Source organism: Callithrix jacchus, chromosome 15, assembly GCF_049354715.1.
Source record: "Callithrix jacchus isolate 240 chromosome 15, calJac240_pri, whole genome shotgun sequence".
Taxonomy (NCBI): domain Eukaryota; kingdom Metazoa; phylum Chordata; class Mammalia; order Primates; family Cebidae; genus Callithrix; species Callithrix jacchus.
In genome coordinates this window covers 73087618-73109121 of record NC_133516.1, presented here as the reverse complement: position 1 = coordinate 73109121, position 21504 = coordinate 73087618, and the positions used below count along the sequence as shown (strand labels likewise).

Here is a 21504-nt window from a genome sequence, read left to right as displayed (position 1 = left end):
ACATCTGTATCTCCAAACCCTGGGGTCCTCCTCCTACCCCAAGCCAAGTGGTCACCAAATCCTTCAAACAAGGCCAAATCCAAATATTATTACACTGGGACCCTGTCCCTGGAGGGACTCCATGTGTAACCAGCAGACCAGCTTAGGTGGGCCTGTGGGTCGGAAGATTCCACCAGGCAGACCAAGCAGGCGCAGAGTGCAACTGGCAGGCACCGACTCACAGAGCTCAGGTGGGAGCAGGAGTCCCAAACTCAGAGGCAGGGCCAGTAAGGAGCGACAAGGACTGTGGGAAACCAGGGAGCCTGAGTTCCATCCAGAGGGCCTCAGCCTATTGTCACCTTGTGGAGATGGGGTCCAGGTGCCAGGCGTCCCATTCTTCCACAGAACTTGGAAAGCTAGATTGTTATGTGAACTCTGAAGTCTTTAAGTGTTGGCAACTAAATAGAAAATTTTAGGAAATACATAAGCAGGACAAATAGAACGCCAGCCAATTGGATCGGGCTGAGTCTGTGATTTCTGCTGTGACACAGCTGCCTAAGAAGAACGATCGTAAAAGCTGGCATCTGCGCCCTGGGCACCAGGTGTGTCCAAGGCTTGCATGCAGCACCTCCCATGGGTCACCCTCGGGTTTCCCTGTGGGAGCCTGTGAGGAGGGAGCTGTTCTGCCACCCACTGCGTGGAAGAGGATGGAGACCTAGGTAACCTGGATGTTCTCTTTCACACGTGAAAAGTGCTCCCCCAAAAGCTTCCATGCCCATGGGGACCCTGGAACTAAGACCCTTCAGTCTCCTACCCCTAACATGGAGTGCAACACAGATGCCCCTGCTCCGGTGCCTTCCTGAGGCTGTGTGTACACACCGGTGATTCCGGGCCCTGTCCTGCTCGGTCCAGTGAGAACCTGCGGGCTGCCCGGGCCGTGAGTGAGGGCGGGGAGGGTGGAGGGCCCTCTGAAGCCAGGCAGGGATTTCCCAAGGTGGATGGCTGGTCACACAAGCACCCCAGGAGACGGTGACTCCCTGGAAAGTCATCATCTGCCTTTGCAGTTTTTGTTGCTACAACCAAATGCCACAGTCCGGTACTGTAAACAGTGAACACTGATTTCTCATGGTTCTGAAGCCTGAGAAGTCCAAGATCTGAATGCCAGTGCCTGGTGAGGGTCCTCTTCCTCTCGGGGGAGAGGGACCAAATGGATAGAAGGGGCAGACAGCTCCCTCACACTTTTTTTTTTTTTGAGACAGGATCTTGCTGTGTCACCCAGGCTGGAATGCAGTGGCATGATCACGGCTCAGTGCAGCCTCCCGCCTCAACCTCCCCAGTAACTGGGACTATAGGCATGTGCTACCACACCCAGCTAATTTTTGACAAAGATGGGGTCTTACCATGTTACCCAAACTAGTCTCAAACTCCTGGGCTCAAGCGATGAGCCTGCCTTGGCCTCCCAAAGCCACCGCACCTGGCCAACCTCAAGCACTTTTATAAGGGCCCTAATTACCTCCCAAAGGCCCTGCCTCCTAATGCAAGCACACTAGGGATAACATTTCAGCATCCAGCAGCAGCAGCCCAGCCTCAGTACCAACCCTGCCCCTGCATGGGCAACTCCACCAGCAATTCACACAATCTCCCCTCCCTGACATCCATCCACACCACCTCCCCTGCCACCAGCCTCACACTGACCTCCGGGCGCCCCCATCACCACCACAGTTTCTGACGTCATCCCCTCTGCACGCGTACCACCATTCCCCCCACCGTCACCAGAGCTGTTAGCACTAGCGCCTCACCACTGCATACCCTCACCCCTCATAAGCAAGATGTCCATGGTGTTAGCAGCCCCCATCTATCCCAAAAGTCAGCATGATGGCCTCCTTTTGGTTATCTCCTTCAAGAGAATTTTTAAGACCTGCCTGCATGTGGGGAATTTGCAAAGGTAATTTTTTTTTTCTTGAGACAGGGTCTCTCGTTCTGTCTCCCAGGCTGGAGTGCAGTGGTCTGATCATGGCTCACCACAACCTCGGCCTCCTGGACTCAAGCGATCCTCCCACCTCTGCTTCCCGAGTAGCTGGGACCAAAGACATGCACCTCCACACCCGGCTAAGTTTTGTAGGGTTTGATCATGTTCCCAGGCTGATCTTGAACTGGCTGATCAGCCAGCCTCAGCCTCCCAAAGTGCTGGGACTACTAGGCATGAGCAGCCACTGCACCCAGCCTGTATAGGGTAATTTTACCAGCAGCTGTAACCACCAACTCACCATCCGGCCACTCTTCCTGATCACTGGCCTCTCTGCTGGCCACCTGCTCACCAGGAGGCCTCTTTCTCTGCTGTAACACGAAATCCGATCTAAACATATAAGACAGCAGGCCGCGGTGTCTGTTATGGAGGCAGAACTTGAGCTGTCAGCTAATTGTGCAGCACTGGGCACAGGTGGCAAGTCCATCTTTTTGGAAACTGTCCTCCCGGTTTCTGAGACTCCAGCTCTCCAGCTTTCCTCCTGCCTCTCCAGCCACTCCACTTCAGTCTCCATCCATCATGGACTCCCTCTTCTCCTCATTTATTCTTCCTGCAGGGCCTAGCCCGCTCCCATGGCCCTGTCTCTGTCACATAGGGCACGAGCTATTTCACCACAGGCCCCATCACGTGCTTCACTCGTTTGTGAAGAAGAACTGTCTTGAGAAATTCTTGAAACACTCTAACTAATGATAGCTGACAAGCTTAAAAAAAAAAATCATAGGCCGGGCGCAGTGGCTCACGCCTATAATCCCAGCACTTTGGGAGGCCGAGGCGGGCGGATCACGAGGTCAAGAGATCGAGACTATCCTGGCCATGGCGAAACCCTGTCTCTACTAAAAATACAAAAATTAGCCGGGCGTGGTGGCACGCGCCTGTGGTCCCAGCTACTCGGGAGGCTGAGGCGGAAGAATCACTTGAACCCAGGTGGAGGTTGCAGTGAGCCGACATTGCGCCACTGCACTCCAGCCTGGTGACGGAGTAAGACTCTGTCTCAAAAAAGAAAAGAAAAAATCACAAAAAAAGTCATAATGTTTTACAAAGTTTATGAATTTGTGTTGGGCCACATTCAAAGCTGTCCTGGGCTTCATGCAGCCCACAGCCTACAGGTTGGACACGCTTGTTCTAGGGGGATGTGAGGTGGCCTGTGCTGTACTGTAGCATCACTTTAGCATAAATTAGCTGCAGACCCACAGTGTCTTGGAATATCAGCCAGGGATTTGTACTTAAGCACTGAATCCTTTTCTCCAGTGAAATTTTGTGTGGAAGCCCAGTCAATACATAAACAAAATTATGTGGAGCTACTAAGGTTAAAGCAAGTCTGGGGGTTCTTGGAGTTCCACCACCCCAGTTCCACCTATCCCCTGTGGTCAGCCCTGAGACACAGTGAGAAACCACACGGCTCCAAAGACCTCACCTCTAGTCCAACCCTGCCCATTTGCCTTCAAAGAAACCGAGTCCCAAGAAAGGAAGTCACTTCACTTCCCAAGGCCACATAATTAGGGGCTGTGGCCAGCATGGTGGCTCATGCCTATAATCCTAGCACTTTGGGAGGCTGAGGCAGGAGGATTGCTTGGGGTCAGGAGTTCAAAACCAGTCTGGCCAATATGGTGAAAACCTGTCTCTACCAAAAATACAAAAAAGTTAGCCAGGTGTGGTTGTGGTGCCTATAATACTTGGGAGTCTGAGGCAGGAGAATTGCTTGAACCCAGGAGGTGGAGAATGCAGTGAGAAGTGAAGATTGTGCCACTGCACTCCACCCTGGGCAACAGAGCAAGACTCTATCAGGAAAAAAAAAAAAGAAAAGAAAACAAAGTTGGGGGCTGAGATTAGGGCAAGATCTCCCCATCAAATCCAGGGTTGATCTCCACCAGGACACAGTTCTGGGGAAGGCACATCTACCTGGGGCTTATGTTCCCCCTGTTTTTGAGGGCTCCCACTGCCCACCTGTGCCCTACACCTTGCACCTGTACCCTCTGCCTTCCTAGGAGGAAGAGGCACTGACACCTGGGTGCATATCGAGCACCCAGTGCCACTGCCCTGAGCTCTGCTGGCCCTGCGCAGGATGCTGACCTCACACTGAGATGCCCAGTTCACCCCCAACAGGCATGACAAGAGCACCAGGCTGTGTGTCCTTGGGGCAGGTGGTCTCCTCCAGGACCCCTGCCCAGGTCAGAAGTACTGCTGTGGTTCAAGGTGTCCCACCAGGGACCAGTTCTGGTCCTGTGGAAACATTCTCCAGCCCAGCAAGATTAGGGTCCAAGAGTCACACCCACTCCCAGACAATGAGTGACCTCCAGAGGGGCCTCTGGGTTGATTCCAACCTCAGCCACCTGCCACTGTTACAGTCTGCTTCTGAGCACCCGTCACAGAGCAACCATGAATCAAATCTGCCTAGCACATGTATTCATATGGCTCACTCTAGGCTTTTTAAAACTTTAAGTTTGTTATCAACATTCAATTTAAGAGATTTTACATAAAAATTGTGATTTATGTGCTCGCTTCAGCAGCACATATACTAAAATTGGAATGATACAGAGAAGATTAGCATGGCCCTTGTGCAAGGATGACACAAAAATTCCTGAAGTATTCCATTAAAAAAAAATTGTGATTTCTGCCTTCTTCTTTTTTTTTCTTTTTTGAGACGGAGTTTCACTGTTGTTACCCAGACTGGAGTGCAATGGCACGATCTCGGCTCACTGCAACCTCCGCCTCCTGGGTTCAAGCAATTCTCCTGCCTCAGCTCCTGAGTAGCTGGGACTACAGGCACGCACCACCACGCCCAGCTAATTTTTGTATTTTTAGTAGAGACGGGGTTTCACCTTGTTGACCAGGTTCTGCCTTCTTTTAAAATACCAGTGGAATGAGAGACAAAGGCACAAAAACTATTACAGACTAAAAGAGACCAGAAAAACATGACAACAAAATGCAGTGTGTTGGGCTAGTACACCTCTGTGGATTTCCTAGCTCTCTCCACTGAGAATGATTGGAAGTGGTGACGCCCCAGTAGCAGTGAGCACACCCAGCACCCAGACTTTGGTTTCTAAATACCATTCTCCAGTATTCCTGTTTCGCCCCTGCAAGCCTCTCTGGCAGGACTGTCTCCTCCTTCAGCTCTCGCCCAACTCCCCTGCACTGAGACAGAAGCTCATGAGCATGCCCAGAAGAGACCTGGCTCAGTAGCCAAGAAACCAATACGGCCTGGGGTCCCTAGAGTGGTCACATTCTGGGACAGAAAGTGGGTGGTGGCCACCAAAGCTAGGGGAGGGGATGCACGGGGAGTTAGTTTGGTGGGGAGAGTTTCAATTTGAGAACATGGAAGCGTTCTGATGGTGGTGACATGGCACAGCAGTGTGAATGTGCCCAAGGTCCCTGCACTCTCCACTTTACGAATTTTATGGATGCTTAAAATTAGGAAAATTAGGAGCCTCTTGTAGTTTAAAAGTGTGATGATTGGCTTTCTTTCTCTTGTGTGAGTGAGATGTGCTTCTCTCAAAATACTGTTCTTTCATAAATACTATGCCATGTATGGTTTGTTTTTGTGGTTTTTTTTTTTTTTTTTATTTTTTGAGATGGTCTCACACTGCTGCCCAGGCTGGAGTGCAGTGGTGTGATCTTGGCTCACTGCAGCCTCCCTCTGCCTCCTGGGTTGAAGCGATTCTCCAGCCTCAGCTCCGTGAGTAGCTGAGATTACAGGCATGTGCCACCTTGCCCAGCTAATTTTTGGATTTTTAGTAGAGACTAGGTTTTGCCATATTGGTGAGGCTGGTCTTGATCTCCTGACCTCAAGTGATCTACCCGCCTTTGTCTCCCAAAGTACTGGGGTTACAGGCATGAGCCCCCATGCCGGACCTATGCCATATATGTTTTACCACAATACATAGTAGTAATTTTTTAAAAGTAATACAGCAATCTCTGTAAGCTCCTTTAGCCAAAGACAATCACTATTAACAGTTATTCTAGGCATCCCAGCTTTTCTCTTTGCTAACTCTGGAAATGATACATTCTCAGAAAGTAAACACACCTGCGTGAAGGCACAGAGGGAACAATGGGGCTCGCCATGCAGTATGTCCTTCTGGTGTCCTTCTCTGAACAGCTGTAGGTAGTAGAGATCATAACCACACAAATTATCTAGCCCAACTTTTTCCCTTTTTGAAAAAATGGAAATAGCTTTATTGGTTTTCCTGGCTATATATAACTAATTCATGACCATAACCAAAAATGTTTCTCTAAAACTATAAAGAAAATTAAGAGCTGGGTGTGGTGGCTCACACCTGTAATCCTAGCACTTTGGGAGGCTGAGGTGGGTGAATCACCTGAGGTCAGGAGTTCAAAACCAGCCTGGCCATCATGGTGAAACCCCATCTTTAAAAAAAAAAAAAAAGAAAGAAAGAAAATTAGAAGCCTTTTGTAGTTTATAAGTTGATGATTGGCTTTTCTTGCTCTTGTGTGAGTGAGATGTACTTCTCGCAAATCTTGTTATGATGTCAGCACGTTACCTACCAAATGTGAAAAACAGTAATAAAAGCCCGGAAATCCAGCCCCCTCCAGAGAGGTATTTCTTCCTAACTTTGGCTGAATATCCTTCCAGGCTTTCTGTCCAGCATGTGTGTGTGTATATACATACTCACATATTTAAATATATATTTAAGATTGTGTTACTTATGACAGTAATTGAGAACATATTTTCATGGTCCTTCTGTTTTTACTCAGTCAATTTTTTTTTGAGACAGAATGAGACTCTGTCTCCCAGGCTGGGTTGCAGTGATGCAATCTCAGCTCACTGCAACTTGACCTTCTGGGCTCAAGCTAACTTCCCACTTCAGCCTCCTGAGAAGCTGGGACTACAGGAGCATACTACCAAATCCAGCTAATATTTTTTGTAGAGACAGGATTTTGCCATGTTGGCCAGGCTGGTCTTGGACTCTGCAGCTCAAGCGATCTGCCCACCTTGACTTCCCAAAGTGCTGTGATTACAGGCATGAGCCACCATGCCTGGTGTACTTAGTCATTTTTAATTTTATTGTATTCATTCATTTTATTTTTATTGTATTAATTCATCTCTTACTAAGGAGCATTTAGGTTTGGTGGGAAATTGCAGTTATAAACAGCTATTCAGCTTTTTTCACTTACTGGCATTTTCCAATCAGTATTAGAATTCCAATCACTACTTTTATCAAATCCTTCATGAAGATCATTTTTACGCCACTCCTTTTTTGGGATATCTAGGTTGTTTCCAAGCCTCCCTTTCCCCGTAAATGGCATTATGTCTTAATCTGTTTGTGTCTCTATAAAGGATTACCCGAGACTGGGTAATTTATAAAGAAAAGAGGTTTATTTGGCTCATGGTTCTGCGGGCTGTTGAGGAAGCCTGGCGCCAGCATCTGCTCCTAGTGAGACCTCAGGAAGCTTTCACTCATGGTGGAGCTGAAGGGGAGCTGATAGGTCACATGGTGAGAGAGGGAGCAGGAGAGAGGGGAGGAAGGTGCCAGGCTTTTTTTGAAAATCAGTTCTCTTGGTAACTAACATAGTGAGAATTCACTCATTATCTCATTAGTGTGAGGACTGCACCAAGCCATGAGGGGTGTGCTCCCATGACCCACCTTCCACCAGGCTTCACTTCCAACATTGAGGATCACATTTCAACACGAGATTTGGACGGGTCAGATAGCAAACCAGGTCTGGTGCAGTAGCTCACTGCACTTTGGGAGACCAAGGTGGGTGGATCACCTGAGGTCAGGAGTTTGAGACCAGCCTAGCCCAGCCAACGTGGTTAAACCCTGTCTCTATTAAAAATACAAAAATTAGCCCAGCATGATGGTGGGCACCAGTAATCCTAAATACTTGGGAAGCAGGAGAATCACTTGAACTTGAGCTGAGATCATGCCATTGTACTCCAGCCTGGGCAACAGAGGGAGACTCTGTCTCAAAAAGGAGAGGGGAGAGAGAGAGAGAGAGAGAGGAGAGAGAGAGAGAGAGAGAGAGAGGGCAGGAAAAGAAAGAGGGAAAGAAAGAAAGAGAAATGAAAGAAGGAAAAAGAAAATGCATCTGGGGCCAAGAATGGTGGGTCATGCCTGTAATCCAGCACTTGACCCACGGAGGTTCAAGACCAGCCGGGCCAACATGGTGAAACCCCATCTCTGTCTCAAAAAAAAAGTTATATACATGGCAGTACTAATTACAGTGGAAACTCCTCTTTGGTGAGCACCAGCTATTTGTTTCACACCATTATTATAGACACATTATATATCATTGCTTTCTTTCTTTCTTTTTTTCTTTTTCTTTTTGAGATAAGGTCCCACTCTATTGCCTAGGCTGGAGTACAGTGCCACAATCATGGCTTACTGCAGCCTCTACCTCTCCTACTCAAGAAATCCTCCCTTCTCAGCCTCCCAAGTAGCTGGAACCACAGGCAGGTGCCACCACGCCTAGCTAATTATTTTTTTTTTTGGTAGAGATGGGGTCTCACAGTGTTGCCCTGGCTGGTCTTGAACTCCTGAGCTCAAGTGATCCCCCCCTCCTCAGCCTCCCAAAGTGCTGGGATTATAGGCATGAGCCACTGCACCCAGCCGTATATATCATTTCTAATCTTCAGAAAACCCTGCAATATAAGAATTATCCTCATTTTTTCAGATGAGGAAGAAAGTCAGGCTTCAAAGGTAACACTGTTACATTTGAGGGAGCTGGAACTGAAAAGCATCTGGAACCCAAAGCACCAGGCCTTTTCCAGCCACCCAGCCACCCCTACAAGCTGGGCAGGGATGCTTGCTTAGCCTCTGAATTGTCCTCCCCTTCTTTGCATCTCTGGCTTCCAGGCTGTATGAAATGCTTACAGATTTTGCAGAGAGGAACCACTCACACTGCTTTTGCATGCACACTTACACTTACTTAACCTTTAGAATTTTGATCTCCAGCCAACAGAGATCAGACACAGCAGTAAGGACAACCCCAAAACTGTAAAGGATAAATTAGTCTGTTTTCCTTTGTTCATTGTACTCTCATGGCACAATGACTAACGAGGGCACCCTTCCTGCAGTCCAAGAAGTAAAAGTTGCGTTGCTGAAAGATCCTTCGTCTCAGTGCTAATTTTTCCTTGTGGCGCCGAGCATCTATTTCCAACACCTACTAATTACAAAACAACTTTGAGGCCGAGTGCAGTGACTCACACCTGTAATTCTAGAACTTTGAGAGGCTGAGGCTGGTGGATCACTTGAGGTTAACAGTTCAAGACTGACCTGGACATCAAGACAAACTCCATCTCTACAAAAAATCCAAATATTGGCCAGGCATGGTGGCATGTACCTGTAGTCCCATCTACTTGGGAGGCTGAGGCAGAGAATCGCTTGAACCTGGGAGGCAGAGGTTGTAGTGAGCCAAGATCGTACCACTGCACTCCAGCCTGGGCAACAGAATGAGACTCCGTCTAAAAAATAAAAATAAAAATAAATAAGAGAAAATAAAACAACTTTGAGGCTTTTGATTTACAAAGATTCCATAATAAAAAGGGAAGGCAGGCTCTACAGTTCACCTAGCCTGCCAAGTTTGTACCTACCTGTCAGTCAATACAACCAAGGCCAGAGCCTAGAATACACACTCTTCACTTGATGTCCACCATTTCAGAAAAGCTCCGCAGACCCCCGTCATAACCTGAAGAATCATTCCTTCCAGATTCTTCCACTGAGTTTAGAAAGTTGAGTGATCTCACAGAAAGGCTTAAAAAAAAATCAACTATTTACATATTTATGTTGTATCCTTCAACAGACATGTGGGTAATTTTATTTTGTGACTGAAGTCACCCATTCAGTTGCCTTTAGAAAGTCTAGAGTGCAGACTTGGGGAGCTGTGAAGTGGGTGTAGAGTTTCAGTTATCAGATGAGAAAGCTCTGGAGCCCGGCTGCCTAACAATGGGAACAGACAGTGCTACAGAACTGTGCTTTTAAAAAATGACAAAGATGGTATGTTTTATGTTTGTATATTTTGCCGTGAGTTTTTTAAAAGTTGAGTAAAGATTCTCTAACGTCTTTAGCACTAAGCCCCTTTTTCCAGCTTCTAGGCAGTAGCTCGTATATAAGATAAATGAGCACAACTGAATCCTCCCTGATTCTCTGTCCCTGCCCCACGGGCTTTTGGCAAGCCTGAGGACTTCTAAACAGACTTCTCAAAAGCCTATTGGTGCCACACAGATCCAGAGCTTTAGTGCGGTATTAAAATTTGGTTTATTGGCCAGTTGCGGTGGCTCACGCCTATAACCCTAGAACTTTGGAAGACTGAGGCTGGAGGATCTCTTGAGACCAGGAGTTTGAGATAGGCCTGGGCAACATAATGAGACTCCATATCTAAAAGAAGTTTTTTTTAATTTGGTTTATTAAAAAACAACTAGAGGGCCGGGCGTGGTGGCTCACACCTGTAATCCAAGCACTTGGGAGACCAAGGTGGGCGGATCACCTGAGGTCGGGAGTTCAAGACCAGCCTGACCAACATGGTGAAACCCCATCTTAAAAAAGAAAAAAAAAATTTAAAAGAAAAAAAAAAAAAAACTAGAGCAAAATATTGTTGAGAACAGAAAGGTGTGAATAAACAAAAAATGTACCCATTCATGACAGCAAGATTCATGTCTCCCAGATGAACCTCTAAATTCAGTTCATCCTACGAATACCCTGACAAATTTCTTTCTGAGGAACTTAACAAAGGAAGGGGTGAGGCTGGTACCACCTGAAACTCCTCATAAGTGATTTCAGCAGAAGGCTGGATACAGCCAGAAAAGCACTTTCCAGTGTGTCAAAGTCAAGGATTAAAATATAGAGATTAGGCTGCGTGCAGTGGCTCACGCCTGTAATCCAAGCACTTTGGGAGGCTGAGGTGGGCAGATTACCTGAGGTCAGAAGTTCAAGACCAGCCTGGCCAATGTGGTGAAACGCTGTCTCTACTAAAAATAGCAAAAATTAACCAGGCGTGGTGGTGCGTGCCTGTAGTCCCAGCTACTCAGTGACTCTCTGCTGAGGCAGAGAATCACTTGAACCCAGAAGCGGAGGTTGCCATGAGCTGAGATCTTGCCACTGTACTCCAGCCTGGGTAATGGAGTGAGACCCTGTCTCAAAAAAAAAAAAAAAAAAGTTAAATATAGAGATTAATCTCTAAATTTAACATTTTATTTGGGAAGCAAGAATTGTAATTTGGGTCCTACACACAGACCAAGTAAGTGGTCTTCAATATGTCTGAAGAACAAAGAGGAAGTTTCAGGTGTTATTAGAAGGAGAAATGTAAATAATGTTTTTCGGAAAGTTCATCGGCACCAATAAAATCTGGGGTCACTGGCCAGCTCTGACTGGTGAGTGACAGCAAGTGAAACTCATCTTAGAGTCAAAGCAGGTGGTATGAGTAGCTATCAGATAAGACTGGCTTCTACCAGGCTCAGTGGCTCACGCCTGTAATCCTGAGGTGGGTGGATCACCTGAGGTCAGGAATTTGAGATCAGCCTGACCAACATGGTAAAACCCCAACTGTACTTAATACAAAAAAATTAACTGGGCATGGTGGCACATACCTGTAATACCAACTATTTGGGAGGCTGAGGCAGGAGAATTGCTTGAACTGGGGATGGAGGTTGCAGTGAGCTGAGATCGTGCCATTGCACTCTAGCCAGCAGCACGGCAACAAGAGCAAAAACGCTGTCTCATAAAAACATAACAAAAACTGGCTTCAGGTTGGAGTCGGCAGCCTCAGCAGCCAGGCTACAGAGAATGACATTCCTGGGGCAGTGTTATGTGCCATCCTCCTGTCCCCCCCACACTCTGTTTTATTTGGGTGTGACAAGAGTGACCCAATTCGTATGATCAACTGTCCCAAGAGACAACCATCACAGATAACCTGTGCTGTGGGGATGCCTCTGGGGCCTGCCCCAGGCTTCCAGCTACACTTGGCATACTGACCACATGGTGGTGGTGGGGGTGGTCTCCTCTCCCTGCCCACACCCCACCAGAATTCCTTGGCAGTTATTTTTATTTTTTATATTTTATTTATTTATTTTTGTCTGTCATCCAGGCTGGAGTGCAGCAGTCCCATCGTGGCTCACAGCAACCTCCACCTCCCAAGTTCAAGCAATTCTCCTGCCTTCGCCTCCTGAGTAGCTGGAATCACAGGCATGCGCCCCCACACCCAGCTAATTTTGTATTTTTAGTAGAGATGGAGTTTCACCATATTGGCCAGGCTGGTGTCGAACTCCTGACCTCAGGTGATCCACCCACCTAGGCCTCCCAAACTGCTGAGATTATAGGTGTGAGCCACTGTGCCCGGTGCCACTGCACTCCAGCCTGGGCAACAGAGTGAGACTCCATCTCAAAACAAACAAATAAACTAGAGTCTGGATATGAAAAGGTTAAGGGACCCTTAAGGTGATTAAGGGGAGGATTAAACCCCGACAGGCAGAAACTTTTCTTCTTCCTCTCCTCTTCCTCCTCTCTTTTCTTCTCCTCCTCCCACCTTCCTCCTCCCTGGGCCAGGTGTGGATCATCGTGGCTTTCTAGACGTCCGCTGAAGCTGTTACCTGAGTGATGCCAGTGGGCCTGCTGGAGGCCTCTGGCCACTGAGTTCTTTCCAGACCACTCCGAGTCCCTGGGTGAGACCCTCTGCTTTCTGGCACATGTTATACATTCTCTGCCCCAGACCTGGAGGCAGTCATTACTCCAAGGAGCTCTTGGGTATTGTGTTGTTCTTAAAACAAATTTCTAAGTTCTCTCCTGTTCTTTGCCTGGCGTTCCTTTCTGTTTGTTTTAAACATTGTCTTCCATGTGAGGGCTGTTCCTTAGGTCTGGGGATTTCTGGAAGCCTAAGTGCCCAGGTGGGGCACTCCATTGATAACAATGGGTAGGCTTCTCTCTGTTGAGTGATTTTGGACCAAGCTGCTCTTTCACTGGGGAGGGGTCCCCTAATGTCTGTAGCCAGAGATCTTTTCCCTGAGGCATTCCCATTTCTCCAACAGAGGATCTTCCTGAGAGTGGTGGGGTTGGGGGAAACCCCACTGCCTGTGCCAGGTAGCCAGGCAGGAAGGAAGCAGGATTCTGCGGCACTTAAGTGTGGACATTACCGTCTGTTTTTGGTCTGGAACCAAATTCTTGTCATCCACTCTGGCTGCTGTCCCAAGCCTGGGGTTCTCTTTTCAATTTCTTCTTCTTTTTTTTTTTTTGAGACAGTTTTGCTCTTGTTGCCCAGACTAGAGTCCAATGGTATGATCTCAGCTCATTGCAGCCTCCACCTCCTAGATTCAAGCAATTCTCCTGCCTCAGCCTCCCAAGTAGCTGGGATTACAGGTGCCCACCACCATGCCCAGGTAATTTTGTATTTTTAGTAGAGACTGGGTTTCACCATGTTGGTCAGACTGGTCTTGAACTCCCAACCTCAGGTGATCCACCTGCCTTCGGTCTCCCAAAGTGCTGGGATTACAGGCGTGAGCCACCACACCCAGCCCAGACTCTAGTTTTTACATCACTCATAACATTTCTACATTTCGGTGTTCTGAGTCATTCAGTGAATACTGCATCATAAGCATCTTTAAATGTTATATTGTTTTCATGACTCTTTCAGAGTTAACATAATATATACTTTTTATAGAAAACTATAAAGTTTAGACTGGGCCTAGTGGCTCATGCCTGGAATCCTAGCACTAGGAGAGACTGAGGTGAGAGGATCACTTGAGCCCTGGAGTTTAAGACCAGCCTGGGCAACATAGCAAGACCCCATCTCTACAAAAAAACTATAAAAATTAGCTAATTAGCTGGGTGTGGTGGTACACACCTGTGGTTCCAGCTACTTGGGAGGCTGAGGTGGAAGGATGGCTTGATCCCAGGAGGTGGAGGTGGCAGTGAGCTGAGATGGTACCACTGCACTACAGCTTGGGTGACAGAGCTAGACCCTGTCTCAAAAAAAATTTCCTTCCAATAGATCCCTAAAAGGGGTGTTATTTTCTGAAAAGTTCATTTAGAATTGTGTCCATGTTGTTGAACCTAATCCCGATTATGTGATAGCTGTCACTGCAGCCACCCCCTCACTCTCAAATATCCAATGTCCACTCTCAGAATTTCCAAGTGTAAGGCCCAGGCCCTGGAGCCCAGCTGCACAGGGTCCTGCACTGACTAGATGTGCAGTTTGAGGCAAAGCACCTAAATTGTCTTAGGAATTCTTGTACAATGCTGAAGACAATACAAGTTTGCAGAAACCTGGCAATCAATATCAGCCCCCCTACCTTGGGTGGCTGTAACCACTGTTGTGATAGAAGTCTGAAGATGCTTGATGTGGAAACTGAGCTGCCTTCAGCCAAATGTCTATTCACACCTGACAATGCACCGTATTTGGCATCTACATGTGAATGTATGTCTTTTCTGCCCAAAGAGTCTACAGCGTCAAGTTGGTCAAGGATTAAGAAGAGATCAAGGACCATATTAGGTCTTAGACAAGGTAACATAAAGAAAATTTAAAACAAAACAAAACAAAAACCTGACTATTAGGGATGACAAGCTCGAACATTTCCAGGCAGAGTAGCGCTTGGATGATGACAGTGCCCTGGGAAGAGTGTCTGGGTGTCAGGGTGATGCAGGGGCCCTGCAGACTCCATTCATGGTGCTGTCTCTGGCTATGGGACAGAGCTTGAGCCTTGCCAAGGAGCAAGCTGTGAGCCCTTTGACCTTGAAGTCTGCAGATGAAGTTGGCACCTATAGGAATAAAGGAAAAGACACTTGACCCAGACATAAATAAAGATAAGATCCTTCAGGCCAATGAAAGAACCTGAAAATTCTAGGATGTCAGGGCCTAACCATGGGGCATGCTTGTGCAGTGAGCAGGCTATGTTGAGCAGTGTCTCAATCATGTGCACACAATGAGGATGCCCCTGGGGATCTTTTTAAAATTCAGATTCTGGAAAAAAATAAAATTAAATTCAGATTCTGACTTGGGAGGTCTGGGTGGAGGCTGAGTTTCTGCATTTTGTACAGGCTCTTGGATGATGTGCAGGCTGCTGGCCCATGAACCATACATGGAGCAAGGCAGGAGCAGGTGGGCCACACTCACCCGGCTCCAGGGAGCTCCCTTAGGGCTGCCTGACCACACTCTCTCTTCTCTTGGCCTCTTCTGCCATGTGCCGGCTTCTCAATGGGCCACACCTCTCCTGCTTCCCTCCAACCAGCACAGATCCTGGAGCTTCCTGTTAGGGTGAAGGGCCAGAATATAGCAAACACAATTATTGGGTTAAGTAACAAAATTTGGTTTTTTTGAGACAGAATCTTGTTCTCGTTGCCCAGGCTGGAGTGCAATGACACGATCTTGGCTCACTGCAACCTCCGCTTCCCAGGTTCAAGCGATTCTCCTGCCTCAGTCTCCTGAGTAACTGGGATTACAGGTGTCTGCCACCACACCCAGCTAATTTTTTGTATTTTTAGTAGAGATGGGGTCTCACCATGTTGGCCAATCTGGTATCAAATTGGTGATGCACCTGCCTGGGCCTCCCAAAGTGCTGCAATTGCAGGCGTGAGCCAGCACACCTAGCCGCTAGGATACAAATCTTTAAAAATCTGATATGAGGCCGGGCACAGTGGCTCATGCCTGTAATCCCAGCACTTTGGGAGGCTGAGGCGTGTGGATTACCTGAGGTCAGGAGTTCGAAACCAGTCTGACCAACATGGTGAAACCCTGTTTCAAAAATAAAAAATCAGTAAATAAAAACAGGCATCTTAAAAAAAAATCTGATATGAAATGGAAACCTTGAAGTCTTCAGCTTGTTCCCTGGGCCGACTGCTCTGAGGTGACAGTAACATTAGGATATGTGGTCAGTCACAGGGGAGCTGCCTTCCTTCAAGGGAATCCCTGAAGCCCCAGCTCCAAGTGTGGCAAGGACAGGACCAGATCCCAGGAGCCTAGGATGGGGGAGCTGATCCACTGTGGCCTCCGTGACCACAGCTATAGGCAGGGCTGCTTGCAATGGGCCGCACCATGGCCTGTTGAAAGCACACAGTGGATACAAGCTGATTCTAGAGCTTCCTCTGAGCTGGGGCTTAGCGCTCCAGTGGGGAACCATGGTCAGCAACTACAGCCACTGGGCAGGAAGGGGCCTGGCCTCCTGCCCTCTGCAGGGTCACTGGAGTGTCTGGGAGCTCAGGGTCAGGGCCAGATGGCTGTTCCCAGGGCCAGGGCTCCAGCTCAGGCTGTTTGGGAACAGGAGCCCATCACACAGCAGAATGCCTGAGATGGTTGGTCTGCAGGGAGCAGCTCAGTCTGAGGGTGGCAGAGCCACGTGTGGCTCTGGGTCAGGAGAGAGTGGCCAGTGCTGGGCCCTCTCTAAGGAGCCTGAGGGCCACAGGCTCTGTGGAAAGAGTCTGAGCGAGGGAGTCGGAACCTAGCGGGTGGGGAACTTGATTGAGGATGCTCCCTGTGGTCACAAGGGGAGGTCCAGGCGGGACCAGGTCAGGAGGAGGCTGGGGCAGAGGCCCAGGCAGGAGGTGGGTGGGCTGGGTGGGGACAGGAATGGCAAGGGTATAGGCGAGGATGGGGAAGGGGCCCCCTTGCCTCCTGGCTTCCCTGAGGGCAGGGCTGGTCAATCGAAGCCCTCAGCCGGGCCCAGGGGCAAATGTGTGCAGGGAGGAGGGGGCTCCAAGTTGGAGCTTTGGGAGTCCTTGGAGGCAGCAAGGCAGACTCAGCTCTGGAACCTAGCACCCAGCCTGGGCCTGCAGGCAGGGTCTCAGGAGTAAACATCGTGGGGGCTCTGAGCAAGACCCTTTGGTATCTAGTGTCCCTTTAGAGGCGAAGGCCAACTATGCCTGAGAGCCTGGTGAAATAGGTGCTGAACAGAACGTATTAGCCAAGTCTATAGCAGCAAAGTACCAGTGGATTTGGATGCAGCCAGTGATTTCAGTAATATTCAGTATTGGATGTGGGGTCTGCATGGACAGGGTCATGGCATTAAGGTGGTGGTAATCTACCGTGAGGCACCCTTTCATTCTCTCCAGGCTTAGGAACGAGCCAAATTGGCCTGTGAAGAGGAGAAGCAGGAGGATGGCACACCCTGTTCAAGTCTCGCGTAAGTATCCCTCCTTGAAGGTCCTGTTGTAATTTGCATTGGTGGTAGTAACTGTTTTAGTGGGGAGTGGGGGAGGGTCTCTGGAATCTCATCTGGTCAAGCCAACTGATAAGTTCGACCAGGTGGCAGGAATGCCAAAGAGCACCCACCAGATTCACACCAGCCTGAAGTCAGTTAATGGTAGTTCTCGTCATGGGGGTGAAAACAGTCCTTTAGGGTGAGAGGAGATGACAGATCCTCCCTTATTACACGGCAACACCCTCTGTGTTGAGGTTCAAGCCAGCAATTGGCAGTTGCATCCCAGCTGGCTGTGTGGGCTTATTCGCAAGCAAAGAGCAGGTAGGGAGAGCTGGCCAGGTGTCCTCAGTCACGGTGGGCCCATCTGTTCATGAGGCAGTTGTTATAGTCACCTCCTTTTCACCTCGTCAGTAAGGGAGGGGGTCTCACCCTTGGGTTATGGGTATGGTGGACCCTTGACACCCAGCCCTGGAAAGGTGAGGGCCACAGCAGTTTGTTCGTTCATTCATTCATTCACTCACTCATTCACTCACTCACTCACTCACTTACTCATTCAGGCAGCATATATTGTGTGCCTGTGCCAGGCAGATGGCCCTGCCCTCATGCCGCTCACACAGCAGGTACAGGGGTCAGTGTTGATAACAGTGAGGGCTGTGTGCCCCAGCAAGTGGTGGGAGTGGCCCTGTGGAGGGAGGCCAAGAAGATCCCCCTTCCCCAGCAGGGGGTGTTGCGGAGGGGGGGCAAGAGAGGCTGCTTGGAGACACTGCAGGAGCAGGCCAGCCTAGCAGGGGGCGGACAAGTCTTTAATCTTCACATGTGGGTGGGTTCTGCCAGTCGAGATCAGAAGCGGAAAATAAGGAAGAACCTTAACTTTTTTTTTAAAAAAAGATGGAGTTTCACCCTTGTTGCCTAGGCTGGAGTGCAATGGCGCAACCTCAGCTCACAACAACCTCCACCTCCCAGGTTCAAGCAATTCCCCTGCCTCAGCCTCCCAAGTAGCTGGGGTTACAGGCGTGTGCCACCACACCTGGTTAATTTTGTATTTTTAGTAGAGACAGGGTTTCTCCATGTCGGTCAGGCTGTTCTCGAGCTTCCGACCTCAAGTGATCTGCCTGCCTCAGCCTCCCAAAGTGCTGGGATTACAGGCATGAGCCACCTCACCTGGCCGAATCTTAACAGTTATTTAAAATTTAATTGGCCTGATCTGTGAGACCTGAACAAAATGGGGGAAGAATTCAGACCTATAAGAATGACTATCTGGCTCAGAACCTGCCTAGGGTCAAGGTGACCCTGAGAAATGAATTGGATGCTGTGTTGGAACCGCTCCTGGGAACATGAGCAGTTCCCATTTCAGCATCAGAAATGTACTCCAGAGCCCTCTGCCCACTCTCTGCAGACCCTCCCCTAAAAACACACCCCAGTAAGAATGAGGCGGTGGGCAGAGATCGGTGGTCTTCAGCATTCTGATCCTGTGGTCTCTGTGGGGCCTGGGCTGCCTGTTGTGGAAGGGTGGTCCTGGTGCACCTGATGGGTGAGTACCGCTGATCTTGTGCCACTTTCTCATGCTCCACTCAGAGTGTACCCTGTGGGCTGTGGGGTGGGCGGGAGGCCCAGAGAAGGTCACACAGAAACCACCAGACGCCAGACCTAGATTCCACCTGCTGCTCTGTGCAGCTGGAATCTAGTTCAAGCTCCTTGAGATTTTTCTGCTGTGCTACTGAGCTATTTTTAAAACCACACTCTTGATTTTCTGGATAATAACCCAATGAGCTGTGTTGACATGTTTTGTTGTCAAGTTTTCACAGGAGAGTCACTTTTCTAATTACATTATTTGCTTTTGATGACAATTTATTTTGTGATTTATAAAAGCAAATAATCACACTTGTCAGAATATAAAATTATAAAATAAAGATAACATTTCACTGCACATGCATGTGTGTGTGTATCTTTGTTTCTCACTCAAGTTTTAAACAGATTTGAGAAACATTTTTGTAATAATTTGTAACTTACTTGCTCAGACACCCCTTTTTATATGAGAGTAGGCAAATGATTGTTAATTTCTGCATCTCCTGCACTGAAGAGGATGTTTCCAGATTTGTGTATGATTATACATTGTGTGGTGGTGTCTGACCACGTCCAAAACTCTGATGACACTGCGAGAGGTGCTGACACCTGAAGGAAGTGATCACCTGTCAGGGGGATGCTCACCTATGTGCCTTGGGAATGGGCATCCCATGACAGGCCTTGAGCAGCCAGAGAAACCAGGCCAGCCTAGAGGACTCTGTCTTTAACCAGTAACCTTCTGCAACGCTTCTCTCAGAATCAGGCCATTTCTCTCTGCCTCCTGTTGGTTCAGTCTTCTGTTCGAACAAACTGATCCTAACCATGGATGACGGACAGCGATGGGGTTGGCAGGCAAAAGTGGCAGCCCGGAAGCTGAGGTCTTGGCCTGCCTTTGACACTAACTTGCTCTGTGGTCTTGAGAAAACCGGTCATTTTTTTCATTTGCAAAACATAATGCTGTAGTTCCTGTGAACATCCCAGGGCTGTTGTGAAATTGATAGAATGCGAGAGAGCTCTGAGAATTACAGACTGCCGCGCAAGGGAACAGCCGAGCATTCCTTCAGTTAGTTGCAGTGACTGAGTGCTTGCGTGTGGCCGAGTCTGCTCTGTGCCCTCATTATGCCCTGGGTTTCCTTCAGGGCATTTGGACAGATCATCATTTCTTTTTTATTATTATTATTATCTGATAAGCTGTGTCCGTTCCACTCACAGTGTACCCTGGAGTTTAGGGTGGAGGCTGGCAAATACTAGGCCCTAAGTACTAATCCATGGAACAAAGTCATGGAGAATCCCCAAGATTGCAGTGGTGAGAAGGGCTCTGTTCTCAGGAAGAGCCTCATGCCAGGGAGGGAGGGCAGATACACCTGCAGTTCACGCTTCTGTTATGCAAAAGTGGGGCCTGTCTTCAGAGAGGTTCAGAGAGTATGTTGAGAATTCTGGAAAAGAGCTGTTAGGCTCTGGCTGAGAGGAGATGCCTCAGCTGGCCAAGAGGCCTGGCAGATGTTTGGCCTCGGTGACGTGTTGGCCTGCAGCAGAGAGCAGGAGCATGGGCATGGCCCCTGTGAGGGTCATGAGAAATTCCCTCTGCAGCTACAGCATAGGACCGTGGACTAGAAAAAAGGAGGCTCATGAGGATGTCTTTCCAGACTGAAAGGGGCCCAGGCGCCCTTTTCTCAGGCAGTGCATTGACAGCCATGGAGGATGTGTGAGCTAGCGTCATCCTCACAGTGCACCTGTGGGTTGTGCCTGTGAAGAGCACACGCTGGTTTTGCAGGGAGACAGGTTAGAGGGACAAAGGGCCATGGCAAAGGCAGCGTCTGTGGGTAGGAGTTGGGGACAGCTGTGGGAGAGGTGTGGGGACAGGCAGAGTGGATGTGGGATTGAGGTGGTTGGGGTTCGGAGTGAGGCTTGCATTTCTAGCAGAACCTTTCCTTGAGGCGGGCCACTTGGGAGAGGCAGGCTTGGAAGTGCTGGACCTGAGAGACTGGCGGAGTGAGACACACGCTCAACCCTACCAGGGCCTGGGTATATGGTCTGAAAACTTGGAGGAGAGTTGCTCCATCTGAAATAGCAAGATCACGGGTGAGGAAAAGAGTTCCCAAATGGAGTTAACTACCGCCATGTAAGAAAGGACACCAAAGTTTAGCAGTTTGTTTAAAGCCATCGTTTGACGCTGAATCCACAGGTTGGGCAGCGCCCAGTGAGAAGAACCGCCTGCTCTGTGTTGTAGCTATTGCACCAGCCCAAGATGGCACACTCACGTGCCAGGCTGGGCTATAGGCAGGACCCTGGCATGTGGCCTCTATGTGTGACCATGTGGTCTTCCTCACAGCAGAGTAGCTAGGAGCATGAGCAGCCTAAAAGATAAAAAGTTAAAAGATAAAAGTTGTTGGTTTCTTAATATCCACACCCAGAAAATGACTGCCACAGCGTCTCTTCCACTGTGTTCTCTTGGACAAGCTGTGGGGACAGTGGGAAGAGGGTTACAGAAACTCTAGCTCTCAGTGGGAATTGCATGGGAGTTTAGGGCCCATTATGCGTTGCTCCTACAAGGGGCTTGAAAATATCTGTTGAATGAATGAGTAAATGAAGGGTGTGAGCAAAGATGCAGTGTGAGGAATATTGGGCGCATGATGGGAGCAGGTGCTGGAGAAATTCGTCTGGAGTTCGGTTGCAGGGACAGGCTTGGGGAGGCCGGTGGGACCCACACTGGGGAGGGCAGTGGACTCCAGGCTGGGGTCTGCACTTGAGCCTGGGATAGGCTGTCCGATGGGAGAAGTAGGTAAGGTGCCTGACTAGGGTCACAGTTTAGGGATGGGAGTGGAAGTGAGGCCTAGACCTGACAGCAGCCCTGCGTTCA

At 48.8% G+C, this 21504-nt stretch overlaps 2 non-coding genes across 2 annotated transcripts; both read left to right on the top strand.

Annotated features, from left to right (window-relative positions):
• Positions 1 to 4496: 4496 nt before the first annotated feature.
• LOC118148117 (U6 spliceosomal RNA) lies at positions 4497 to 4603 on the top strand. The gene has a single exon (XR_004734910.1). It is a non-coding gene; the product is annotated as a U6 spliceosomal RNA (small nuclear RNA).
• Positions 4604 to 6404: 1801 nt separating this feature from the next.
• Positions 6405 to 6511, top strand: LOC118148220 (small nucleolar RNA U13). The gene has a single exon (XR_004734991.1). It is a non-coding gene; the product is annotated as a small nucleolar RNA U13 (small nucleolar RNA).
• The last annotated feature ends 14993 nt before the right edge of the window (positions 6512 to 21504 follow it).